The following is a 13,904-nucleotide window of genomic DNA, read 5'->3' as shown; positions in this document are numbered from 1 at the left end:
CCAGAGACAGCTGTTAATTTCAGGATATTTTTGACTGAAACATTGATGAATATATTTATGTCTTCCAAATTCGGATGTTGGAACCTACAAGGGGCACATTATAACAGCAAAACTCTATTCAGTAAATCACTCTCGGGCAGCCTGGGGTTTGTAAATGAGGAACACATAGAGGATAATGAAGCAAATATTGGAGTTATGGACCCGCAATCCAATCGTTTAGCTCCAAGGTGTTGACACGTGTGTATTTTTCTTCACTCTGCCGTGAATTCCCAAAAAAGAAAGGGTTTTACCACTTGCCATTTCTTAAAAGGCTGACATACTGCACCTGAGAACTTATTTATTACACAACCTTTACGTGTTTAAATATAGAGATGATATCTTTATATTCTTAATGAGACTAACATCACCAGAAAACAAGTTCCCTATAGTCTTGTGGGTATGATGTTTTTTTTTATTAATTATTCATCTCTCCCTCATCTCAAACATTCAATAACTGATTTATTTGGTCACTTGTGGGCAGTAGTTTCGTATCAAAATATACAGAAGTGTTTGTTGCCACCTGACAATTGAAAGTCCAATATTCACTCTCCTTTTAGCTCTGGTTTTGGTCTCTACCAGTGGCTGAGGGAAATGTCTGGGTCTTCAGCTGCTAAATGTGTGACATTAGCTCATTGCTCTTGAGTCTGTCTGCTGTTTGCTGATGGGAAGGTAGTGTACAGAGGAATTTTAGAATTTAGTCCGAACACTATTCCAAGAAAGTAAACCATAGGTCAAATGATGCCAGAACTAATTAAGGGAAGCACATTGATATCGATATATTGGCTCAATATAGGTTGGTTGGTTGTTGAACAAGTTGCAGGAGATGATGGCATTTGCTCTGTGTTTTACTGTCTCTTTTACATCTGCAGTAGTTAGTAGTTAGAACTAGCTACATTTGATACAAAGCATCCAGTGACATCGTTTGACACAAAAATTGTGCTTGTATTGTTTATGTATTAGTAAACAGTTCATTATTTCAACATCCAGCAGCTACATAGCTTCATGAAGCTGAGACATTTCAGGAGAGCCTGGTAATAATTCTCTGTGAGTTTGTCACTATGAATGATAACCTTCCAAGTTTTGGATCACAACAACCTATTCTGTCGATTAATTATCATGACGTGGGTCAACTGGGATGTTTGGTTTTCATAATGATTGAAGTACAAACACACATATATATATATAACCTATAAAGAGAATGAAACAAATCAACAGCATAGGAGGAGAAACCTCATTAAGAGTCCAACCCAGACACCCTATTGATGTAACTGGTGGTGCAGGGACACCTAATGGTAGATGGAAGTACTGCGACTGTCTCACACAAGATCAGGCTGATTTAAATCCTTTGTGACTCAGGTCGAGGGAAATAAAACTGCAAAGCCTTTATGTAATCAACCTGCTTCATCAAAGTTCTGATCTGTGTGAGTGTGTGTGTGTGTGTGTGTGTGTGTGTGTGTGTGTGTGTGTGTGTGTGTGTGTGTGTGTGTGTGTGTGCGCGCGTGTGTCAGTCACAGTCTGAGCCCCATTTGACTGTTATCAGATGTCTGATTCCAGCACAGGCTTCCTCTGCTCTCTGTGGGATGTGGCAGTTGCTTGTGATTTTTCAGCAGACTGTTCTGTAGAGATCCAGACATCAGGGCTGAGGGAGTTTCCCTCGGGAGATTCGAGAGCTTGATGGGTGACTGCATCACAGCATGGCAACGGCCAGTTTCCAGCCACGGGTCAGACTTGTGGCTGCAATTTGTTCTTCATCTGTAAAGTTGAAGGTTGAAAAATAAAGTTGTCTGGACTCAGTGAGTGAGATTTTAAGACGTGACTTAATGCTTATTCCTTTTGTGCTCTTATTTGATATGCTGAGCATATCTAACTCTGCATGATCTGTTATTACACATGATCAAATGTTTGCTATAAATACGGATCAGCCTGATTGATTGTTTTGTCTTTCGCCTTTAAACTACAATATTTGGCAATTCATTTTTTTTTTTCATGAAGACAATCGAGCAACTCTTTTTTTCTTCCGTCAAGATTTTTGAATAGGGTTCGGCAGGATATTCAGGATTACAGCAACATTCTAATAATATATTTAGAAAACCTAGTTGTCCCTACAAGCTAAAGCAGGCCAGCTTTGCTAAAAACAGATCAGAAATGTGCATCATTTTTTGCCTGAGATATCATATGAAGTTGCTGTGAGGTGTAAAATGACCATTTCTAAGCAGAAGGCAGACGATAACGTTATCTTGGAGCCTGACTGTGCAGCTGCCTTCGTCGTACTCAGACTCACTCTGGGTCTGAGTCTGCAGCCGCCTGCTCCCATCACAGATATCTTCACCAAGTGGACAGGAACTTGAGGTAATGAAATGATTTTACACCAGAGACTTAAAACGTCCAAAGAACATATTTTTAAAATATTTTTAAATACTATAGAGACTGCAGGTACTTATGAGCAATGCATTTGTACCTGGCCACTTCATTTTAACACCAAATCCTCAGTAAGTCTTCAGCCTGAGGACAAAGCCAGTTTTGGGATCTTATAATGCAGATTCTCTCAGCACTGTTTCTGCTAGATTTATTTCACCATTTGTTACGCTGTGGACTCACACTTCCAAGGACATTAAAAGACAGAGCTGGTAATGATACATCCCTTGTCTCACAGCAAACAGGGAGGAAGGAGATTTCACTGACTCTCTAATTCTGATGCAATGTCTTATTCATCACTAGCCTATCGCAGCCTTTGGAGAGTCTCTTCCTCTTCTTTATTTAGACCCTCCAGGAAAACATACATCTGATATGGACTGGAACTGGAATACATTTTTTTCAGGGGCTAACTATCCCTTAGATTGGTGTGTTTTGGTGTAGGATGCCTTTAATGCATGAAAATGACAAAGCTCCTTATGGAAATAGGTGTGCGCCAATAGAAACAAATCCCTGGTGTTTCTCTCATGCCTGGTGTTTGATTTTCTTTCATTTTTATTCTTTCATCCTCCCCTCTCTGGTACATAGTGTGTACTCCATTCTTCCATGCTCATCTCTGTTTGTTCTGATAACGAGCATAGAGGCACACACGGCCTGCCCACAGAGAGAGTGACAGAGAAACACAGACACAGAGCAGAAAGAGAGAGTTTGAGAGTAGAGAGAGAACGTTCTGTTTTCATAGGAGACTCCTTGTGTTCCACTTTTGCCATAATGGGCTATTTGTGTACGACAATCTCACTCCAACACCTCGCCTCTGATGCCTGGTTTATTTTAAACAATGGGGCGTATGCCTCCCCAGACGTAATTATGCAAGCGTGTGTGTGTGCGTTTGTTTTAAGTGCACACGCATTCCTGCGTTCCTGTGTTTCCAAATATGTGGGAGGCCGAATCTCGTGCCTCTCATCTGTCAGCTCAGCAGGGTTGCTATGGGAACGACAGAGGGTCCACAGAAGTAATGAAGATGCTCTGAATTGTTGCGAGATGACCTTGAAAAATCTGATCTGAAGGCAAGATGCATGAGATGCAACGCTTGGTTATAAACTAATTTAAAAAGGATGATATTATTGTTCTGAGTCACCTTTCCCACAAGTCACGGTGATGAAAAGTCTCGCAAATCTACAAACTTGAACTTCGATAAAATACTCAAGAGACAAGTCAAATCTTCTTTTTGTTTGGAGCGCTTCAATCATCATCAGATGCTTTCTTTAGATATTCAAGCTCCACCTTGCAGCCCAATCTGAGCCCTGCATTACACAGAGGAGCACCGCAGATCACCAGAGTGCTGGTATTAACACTCAGCTTTTAATCAGAGGCTGATGGAGTGGCATGGAAGCCAGGTGGAGGCTCTTCCTGGGAAATTAGTGCCATTAACGCGTCGAGTAAAGCAGCAGAAATGCACGATAACAGCAGCTGTACTCCCTAATGGAGAGAAACTGTTATAACTCCCTGTCTGTGCGTCTAAGTGTGCATGGAGGTGTGAACGTGTGTGTGGCATGAGCATGTTCATGTATATGTGTGAGCAGATTCAGATCTGTGTGAGTGTGTGCGTGCATGCATGTGCTGTCAGAGGAAATGAGGAAAAGAGGTCAGAGAAAGAGCAGACCTACTTTGTGAGATTCCTGTGCGTTTGTTAATGTCAAGCAACAACCACTTAACACTGATCCCACCTCCTCACTGTCTAGTTCAGGTTGACCTCTATGACACTGTGAGGTGTGTGTGTGTGCGTGTGCGTGTGCGTGTGCGTGTGTGTGTGTGTGTGTGTGTGTGTGTGTGTGTGTGTGTGTGTGTGTGTGTGTGCACGTGCACTCTCTACCTCTACACCAATCAACCACAGAAGTGATATTGATTGCGCTGCACTCTGCTCACCTTTCCACTTGTTTACTTGTTTTCATGATTAGCCTAGCCCCCAACAAGATGAAGCTAATTATGACTGCTTTCCAGTGGAAATAAGTGGTAGAGGGTGGGGCCGTCCAGTAGGAAGGTAAGGAGCGATGTGATGGAAAGAGGAGACAAGGCGATGAGGAAATGAGGAGATGAGGGGATTAGGGAAAGAAGTGTCGAATCCCATACTGGGTTCTGCTCAGCATCGTGAGCATTACAGCTACATCCACATCCGCCAGCAGGGTACAGTGGAAGGGAGCGTTCCTCATGAAATTGAAAATCCAGCACTGGAAAGAAAACAGATGTTTACTTTTATAGGTAATTGCAGTATGTATGGAACCATGGTAGTATTTGGGTTTTAAATGGCTTCTGTAAAAATAGCATAATCAAAAGAGGCTTATAGATTAGGAGGCTGCTGATGTAAACAGGAAATGGTAAATGTACTGCATTTCTATAGCACTTCTCAATATTATAAAGTCCTAATATTGCGATAGTAATTTTATGAGAATTATGTCACAAAATTACAAGAACAAAATCCTAATTTCACATCAATACTACATCACTTTTAAGTTATTAACTTCTGCTTTTAAGATACAATAATACAGTGCCTTTCTAAACCTGCCTGAGTGGAATGGGCTGTTTGCATGATGCTTGTTGCAGCTTTCTTCCTGAAACTGCAGAAGTGACCTGCAGTCATTGAGCCACGGCAGACAAAGACTGCTGCTTGACTCACTCCACAGAACTTTGAATCTGCACCTTCGCTGCTGCACAAAGTGCTGTTCACCTATTTCTTCCAAGTTCAGTGAAACTCGACTCAGTATGCAGAAGCCTGAACTGGCAAATCAGTTTTCATCACTGTTATGATTGATAATGTCTCTTCTGTTGATGAGTCCCAGCTGCCGCTGCTACAGAGCACTGGTCATCTGTTTATTCAAAGTTCATTAATATTGAACATATATCCCTATTTCAAATTGCACCAAATTCGACACTGCACTTCCTTGGGTCCTTAACCCTACACATGGCAGATGTGGACAGACGGAGATCTCTGGAGTTATTATAGATTTAGTCGCTAAACCCACTTTTGACACAGTAAGATAAATTTAAAAAAAAATCATTTTGCACTTGTAGAATGTAGATTCTTCTTTTTTCCATCAATTTCTTAAACTAAATGTGACCAAGGACATGGCTCTGGTGTTATTAATGGCCGTTGACACAATTTTTATATTGCACTTACAGATTATAGTGTACGTGTCTTTAATACATGTCTTAGGTCAATAAATTATTAGAGTAGTTGGAAATGCAGAAAGCAACAGTGAGATGCGCCCTCCTGTTTCATTGTGCTTACACAGTGGTCCTTTCTGAGGTATGTTAATATAATGCATTTTATATAGTCTGATATTAACATACTGCAACTTTTATTTATATATGTACGGCCTTAAACAATCAAATTAAGCGAAATCTCTTTTTCTGCAGCAGGATCTTTATTCTGTTCTGCAAGTTACACTATATGGCCAAATTATACTGGCACCTGAATATCACACCCTCATGAGATAGCACAACTTTAATAGCCTCCGTACTTCAGTTTTCAGGCAGATTTTGGAACCAGGCTGCTGGTATTTGCTCCCAATCTGCGTGTTATTTTGTCGAAAGATTTTACGCTAGATTTTATGCTCTTTAAGTGTGATTCATCACTTCTTGTGGGTAGACAAGAGACATGACATCATAAATTTGGACAAGCAGGATGGTGAATTTATTACATGTCATTCAGTAGTAATGGGGCACTCCAGGCTGATATTAAATTTTTATACAATAATCTTGCCTTGTCCAGCACCAGCAGAGACTGGTGGTGGTTACAAGGTGCATGTTGAATTGGGTTTTTAAGATTACGTCAGCCCTTCACAGATTTTCACATAGAGCTCATTCTCCCAAAACAATGTAGTATCACAGGCATTTACTGTACTCCATTAAAGGAATAACTATCTGTACTGGTTTACCATAGAGGTGTTTGGTGACAGCAGAATAACATTTTACTAGCAACATTAGCTTTTGCATTTTAATTCTTTTTTGACACATACAGGTGGTCATCCAGAACAGGGGTGCATGGCTCACACAGAGCTCCATGCAGTGACATGTCCAGTCTGAACGGTCCAATCCCTTAAAAATTGGCGCAGAGGAGATGGGTTGTTCTTTGATGTATTTCCATGTTTGAGAGAAATAAAGAGAGAGTGAGAGGTTGGGAAAGCTTCAATCGCATCTCACTGTCAAATGTCAGCAGCTGTAACTGTCAAGATGATTGGGAACAAAAAAGAAAGGCACTAATTTATGGCACGGATTATATAAACCAAATTAAAAAAATAGACTAGAAGAGGAAGTACCTTTGAACAGTGTCCTTGCATTTTCCTCTTGAAACTCCATGAATCTGAACGCATGGTTGGTGGCGAAAACGGTCTAACTGCGATGAAGCTTGGCTGGATGTCCTCACAGATGGCATGGCTTTTCAATGCTGATGACCCAATGTCCGTACCAGCAGCTGATGCTGAAAAAGACAATAGATGTTACGGAGCCCATTCTAGGCATTTTTAAGGTATTGGAATTGGCTACAATAAACCCAGTGGAAGATAGAGGAATATATTTTCCCTTTTTACACTATTTAAATGGAGCATCATAAATTACAGCGCTGGAAATCATTACAATCGACAACTTGGGATGGCAAAGACAATGATGTCAGTGAGCACTAAAGATTGGCCAAAGCAGCAGACATTGGTAGAATATGGATACTGGTAGCCACATAATTAATGCATTGTGTGTAGAGTCATGGTTGACATTAAAAATGCTAGAACTAAACTAAACTTAACAAAAAAATCAGGCAAGGAGTATAAGTCTTACTCTCCTCTCATTCAAGTAGACCATCAGCAGAGGATCAACTCCCGATCTTCACCCTTGAAGATACCGTATTTTGTTTTTGTTTTAAATATTTTTGTCCTAAATACTTCCTCCATTCCTTGTCTGCATTCAACAACCTCAATGGACCATTTACCTCAAAAATGTGTGCTAAAAGAAATTGAATTTTATCCATCAGACTCTCGATGGATGGTAATGTTGCTCAGTGCCTACTGGATGTGAATGTAACCAACTGCTACTACTTAGCTGTAAGTCAAAAATAAAAGGCGATAATATGCAGTTTTGTGCTTACAGCTTGTTTCCATTGCCCCCAGGTGGCCAAAAAAATTCAGTATGTTACACTAACATTTGAATGATGTAGATGTTATGTCATATTACTGTTGTAGCAGTTGTGATGGATGAGTTCTGACGCTGTTTGCTGACTCTTATCGTCTTGTAGGAACAGCTGAAATCTCTTCATATGAAATCTGAAAGAGGTATAGACACCCTGCTGTGTAATGGAGGACATCAGATCCCAGTGTGCTGAGGCTTTCAGTCTTCACAGGGACAGCTAGAACAGTCTTCACTGCCAAATGACTTTCTCAAGTCAGATTGGAACAAAAGCGGTTTGACTCAAACCTGAAGGTCATAACTGAGGTATTTCATCTTTGTTTCATCTCTGCCTGAGACAGAGTGGTTACTCCTGTATATTCTAATCTTGCTATGCATCCATGAACACTTTTTGAAACTTCAAAGGTTTCTTTTTAAAAACAACCCTTGGTCGCCCCCCCCACCTCCATCACAAATTTCCATACAAAAGTGTCCTAGCACACAACGCTACACTACACCGACTCTCTTCACAGACGGAGCTCCACTGGATGATTGAAGTCGAGCTCTCCTGAATTTCCTCGCCTCGGCTGCGTGATCAAAGTGGATGAAGGCAGGCGGTTAGTGAGACGGGCCCAGAAGTGAAGCTCTGCCTGGGGCTCACTCGTCCCTGTGCATGGGGAAATACTTTTCTGCCTTGTAGCCTTCACTCTGCAGAATATGCATTGTCTTAAATTCACACATTGTGTCCCATCTTACTGGTCTTACTGAGTAGCTGAAGTTTCAATAGAATTTTTATATTGCACTTACAGATTATAGTGTACATGTCTTTAATACATGTCTTAGGTCAATAAATTATTAGAGTAGTTGGAAATGCAGAAAGCAACAGTGAGATGCGCCCTCCTGTTTCATTGTGCTTACACAGTGGTCCTTTCTGAGACATGTTAATATAATGCATTTTATATAGTCTGATATTAACATACTGCAACTTTTATTTATATATGTACAGCCTTTAATAATCAAATTAAGCGAAATGTATTTTTCTGTAGCTGGATCTTTATTCTGTTCTGCAAGTTACACTATATGGCCAAATTATACTGGCACCTGAATATCACACCCTCATGAGATAGCACAACTTTAATAGCCTCCATACTTCAGTTTTCAGGCAGATTTTGGAACCAGGCTGCTGGTATTTGCTCCCAATCTGCCATGTTAGCTGTTACCTGCTCACAGTGGGTTCCAGTTGATCCCAAAGGTGTTGGATGGGGTTAGTACAGGTTAGTCATATTCCTTCATGTAAAACTAGGAAAACATTTTCATTTTCTTTTGTGCATGGGAGAATTTGCCCAACGAAACATGACAGGAGCCTTCTTCCAAACTGATGACACAAAGTTAGAGGAACACTCTACTGAAGTGACAGTACATGCTGTAATGCTAAAAGAATATAAGGACATCCTGGGAAATATGCTTCCCTTTCATGCAAAGTAACAGTATATGTGAAATTCAACACTATTCTCATGTCTGTGCATTGATTGTGATGCTGGGGAAATGAGGTGATTGCCCTAGCTTAGCATAAAGACTGAAAGCTTTGTGTGAGAAAGTGCTATAAAGCTATAAATACCTACTGAAAGTGCACAGTATATGGATACTGTGGTTACAAGTTGATCTAAATGTTTAATTTATGTGGCACATTTATTTGGCTAGATTGCCTCACACATCAGTTGCAATGTGGGAACTGGTTGTGTCTCAATTAAGGGGCCACATCTTTTTTTCGGGGCTGTATTTGAAGACCGATTGCGTCACAATGGCGAACCTAGACTGTCCCATTTCAAAGGCTCCTTTAATTGCAGCTGACAAATGTCCCTCTATCTGTGGAATTAAGTCTCCAATGGCTGGATCCTTCCCAGTTGAACCTATCCTAAAATTTGAAGGCTTCAGTGACAAATCGTTTTTCAAAGAGGTAATGGAACCAGCAAGCGACAAGATGTTCAATGTTTTAGTATCATACATCAAAACTTTCTTGGCATGTCCAACTTCAGCTCAGTTGCTAGGCAACAGCAATAAGGGCGGGACGAGCTGGTGACGGCAATCATGGAAATCCTCTGTAAACCATATTGTCTCATTTTGGTTCGGCCTTCGCGGTCTGTGCTGTCCATGAGTGAGGCGGTGTTCGTGGGCCGGGTAGACCGCGTCCTCTAAAGGGTTGAAGCCCCTTAATTAGGACACATCACATATAATAAATGAAATAGTAACACATGTGTTTCTCATCGCATTAATTGTGGCTTTTTGTTCATAATTAGAACAGATTGTTAATGTCATTAGTAACACATGTGGCTAGTTCATTTCAAAATGGCTGCTGTGAAAATGGACTATTGTGTTTGCACTGGAGCCAGTGATTTGTCAATGTTGGATCAATTTGTTTCTTGAGATGTCTCCATTTGGTAAGTTGACAGTTGAATATATGCTGTCAAATGATATGTCCTGTGTTAAAAGTTTAGCAATTGGTTCACACAGTCTGAAAAAAACACCCCATTACAGCTCCTGTTGACCTGCTGTGAAACAAACCCTCCAGTAACCGTTCCTGGCAAACCTCATACCTGTGCCAAGTGCTGTAAGCTGTGAGTGTTGCCAAGTAAAAACTGCTGGCTGCAGACAGTTTGAGTCTCAACTGAATTATAGATGTAGCCGTGGATCCTTTTTCCTCCGGACCAATGTTCTGCTCCAAAGGAAACATCAGTGATAGAGAGTGATGTGTCGACAAGCCAATTATGTGGCTGACCAACTGTCATCAACAACAATATCAGCACACTGATCTCCGTCTCAGACTCGACTTCAGAGAGACTGAAAACGCAGAGACAGGAGATGAGGAAAATTCGAGGCTCTTAGAAAATAATAATGCTGTTGAAAAGGCATACTCAATGAGCTGCAAAGTACAGATGTTCATCGAGAGAGCTGTGCCACAACTGTGTGTGTGTGTGTGTGTGTGTGTGTGTGTGTGTGTGTGTGTGTGTGTGTGTGTGTGTGTGTCCAGAGCTGAAAGAGAGAGAATGATGGTGCTGTAATCAGGCTAGGTCCCTGGGGGGCAGAAAGCAGTGCTGACAGCAAGTTGGTACCCATCTTCAGAGCTGGATTTCTGGGCCACATTCCCTCTGTCTGGCTTTAAAAATATAGCAGGGGAAGGGATGAGGGCTGGGCAAGGCTGCAGAAGCACAGGCAGGAGGCATACAATGACCCATGCAGAGAAAATAGGCTGGGCTTGATTTCCTAGAGGCACTGACAGTAACAAAAAAGCTTGACTGTCGATCACACAAAACCACACAGCCTAATTGACACAGTGTAGATTCTGGGTGTGTGGGGAATGATAATGGTCATTACTTAAAGACACAATAATGTTGAGAAGTGGGATTTTAAGTCAAACTGTGTATATACTGTATATACTTGATCTTTTTTACCTTTTTTGGAAGATTGTTAATCATTGTCATCACTATCTCAAAGTAATAATCTGTTGAATAATGCCAGAAATCTGTCTGTCTATATGAGGGACTAATATCTTGAGACTTGTTCATTTTATCGACCTCACACTTTGCATGTATATTGGTAAGGGCCAAAGGAAGTGCAGTTTTATATTTGGTGAAATTTGGAAACAGGCTGTGTTCAATATCAATAAACTTTGAATATACAGGGAACCAGTTCACTGATCACGACAACAGCAACGACAACTGATTGTCAGTTCGGGTTCTTCATACTGAATGGAGCTTCACCAAACTTTGAATAAACAGGTGAAAAGCTTTCATGCGGCAGCATTTGTAACTCCTCAGGGTTCTATAGACTGAATCCTGCAGCTCAATTATTGCCCATTCAAACAGACAGATTTAGAACAGGCACTGAACAATTGAAAAGCTGCATGGGAAAGTAAGATCTACAAACAACTTCAGCTTTCTCCATTTGAAATAACGTACTATTAAAGGAAATCATTTTAAACTAAATACAATTAGCTTTTAACTAGTTAGTTTTAACCAGCCACAGTGGAGTCACTGCTGTTTGGCTTTGACCTCAAAGTTCTTGCAGATTATAAAGGCTGCATTTCGGCTGTTATTGTGGTCTGTTGTGTAACTGAACGCAGCACAATCTGTACAATAAACAGTAGCACTGAGATTGTACTGGGTACATGGCGATTTCAGGCAGTCTGCCAGTCTACCTTAATTATTTCAGAGTGATCAATAAAGCCACTACTACACACTGTACTGATGCTGGAAGGATTCTACAGCCTTGCTCTGTGAAGGGGACTCTCATTGTAATATAAATGAAACTGCTGGCTGTGTCCTCTATTGTGATGCTGTGGTTCATTTGCTCACACAGCTGTGCACAAATCATGCAGAGATATGAGTAACCAGGTCTCTTATCTGACACGCAGGGTTTTTTTGTCAATATGAAGAAAACCAAAATGAGTTACAACAGGGTCTTGAGTGTGTGTGTGTGTGTGTGTGTGTGTGTGTGTGTGTGCGTGTGTCTAAAGTAGTAACAGATCCTGATACCAGAATTGAAACTACTTTAAAATTAACAATGACTCTATTTGGTCAGGTCTCCATTTGAGCCAAATGGAAACAGATGTGGAATTCAGCCTTGATTAATGTTGTTGACACAATTTACACCTGACATTAAAATGTTTCTAATCTCTTTATAGTACCCAGATTATATTTTAACCTGATGACATTACACCTGGTTCATGTGGACACTGTGTACCAGTGTCCACATGGCTTTCCTCCTTGGACAAGTATAAGAAATGATAGAAATCATATTCTAGAAGGAGATGGTAGCCGTTGAAGCTGTTTTCCTGGTTTTCTCATCTTCACTCCATCCATGAGTGTCTTGAATAACGTGGCGACTGCTTATTGTGTTTGCTGGCCAATTAATGACTGCTATCTGCCTAGCCTAACCCTTGGGTGCAATTACACCAATAGGCTGCTTCATGTGGGGGTGATTATAACACTGACGGCCAGCCAGGGTATTTCTGTGTGTGAGTTTGCGTGTTCCCCCTGTGTCTCTGTAGGTTTTCCTCAAGTCATCCCACAGTCCAAGCACATGCAGCTCAGGATAATTGGAGACTCTACATTTTTCCACTGGTCAAGAAAGCCACTAACCTCCAATAACATCTGCAGTGTTAATGCTGCAATTTAGCGTGGGAGTGTGCTTGTGACGTCAAACTTGACGCAGCTGGAAATGAGTAAATTTACTTTTTACCCACGTTTAAAAAAACATATGCATACCTTCTAATTTTGGTGTAAAAAAGGTATATAAGGGCCCTGTAATACACTGGCTACCTGTTCAGAGTATTGCCCGCCTCTTGCACAATGTCGGCTGGGATTGGCTCCAGCCCCCCACCACAAATGTCAAATGATAGCAGATAATGGGCGGATGGGCTGTCATGTGGTCAAGATCCAGGCTGGTGTGAATGGGGTAATTAACTTGATTCTACCTGTGCTTTTCCCTGATAGACTGACCAGTTGAGCTGACCGGTCAAATAAATAAGAATGAAAAAAGATATACAATTACAATCATTATTAAATATGATGATGAAAATATCAGTCATATAGCGTGTATATTTACACACTACACTTTAGTATATATATGCAGTGTAGGCCCTGGGGTGGTTTATAAAACACCAAATTAGACGGATGTGCTTTGTTTCTTCTTCTATAGATCAGAGGAGGATTTGCAAGTAGAGATTGTATTTTTCAACCTATTTTTATTTATTTATTTCCCTCCTTCTTGGATATATTTAATTTCTAAAAAACTCCTTGGTACTGTAACTTCAAATTCACTGACAGACCAAATAACACCCACTTTAATACATAACGTATCTTTTTCATTATAAATACATGAAGTAGTGTGAGTGGGCTCCTCTTCGCCAAATATAGGTTATCACAACACTCAGGCTCTCCTCGCCTCTCCCCGGATCGTACCATCGCAGGGATGGACGGCAACTTGTGTGAGGAAGAGCCGGAGAGGAATCCTTCATCCGTGACCCACATCATGGCGATGTACGCGGCTCTGTGAGCAGGAGCCCCGCCGTGCTCTCGGCTTCGCTCCCCCCGCTCCGCGCTCACCGTGCGGCGGACGCTTCGCGCGGCGCGCCTCGCCTCCCATCGTCCGCGGATCCGCTTCACCTCCTCTCCTCTCTCCATCCTTCCTCCAGGAAAAAAAGGAGAAGGGGAAGAAGAAGCGGCGCACACCGAGAGCGGGGGCCACAGGACCGGGGAAAGTAAGTGGCTGGAGACGGGAGGTTGGTGGGGATGTGCGGCTCT

General features: G+C 41.4%; 1 protein-coding gene across 5 annotated transcripts in view; it reads left to right on the top strand.

The window, feature by feature from the left end:
• Window positions 1–13,263: 13,263 nt before the first annotated feature.
• The window catches only part of klhdc8a (kelch domain containing 8A), a 46,367-nt gene continuing 45,726 nt past the window's right edge, over window positions 13,264–13,904 (top strand). For all 5 annotated transcript variants that reach the window (XM_034586174.1, XM_034586176.1, XM_034586173.1 and 2 more), the window contains exon 1: window positions 13,264–13,861. The gene's annotated coding sequence lies outside the window, so the exon portion shown is untranslated. The remainder of the gene's footprint in view (window positions 13,862–13,904) is intronic.

This window comes from Hippoglossus hippoglossus, chromosome 5, assembly GCF_009819705.1.
Source record: "Hippoglossus hippoglossus isolate fHipHip1 chromosome 5, fHipHip1.pri, whole genome shotgun sequence".
NCBI lineage: Eukaryota > Metazoa > Chordata > Actinopteri > Pleuronectiformes > Pleuronectidae > Hippoglossus > Hippoglossus hippoglossus.
This window is presented reverse-complemented; position numbering and strand designations above follow the sequence as displayed.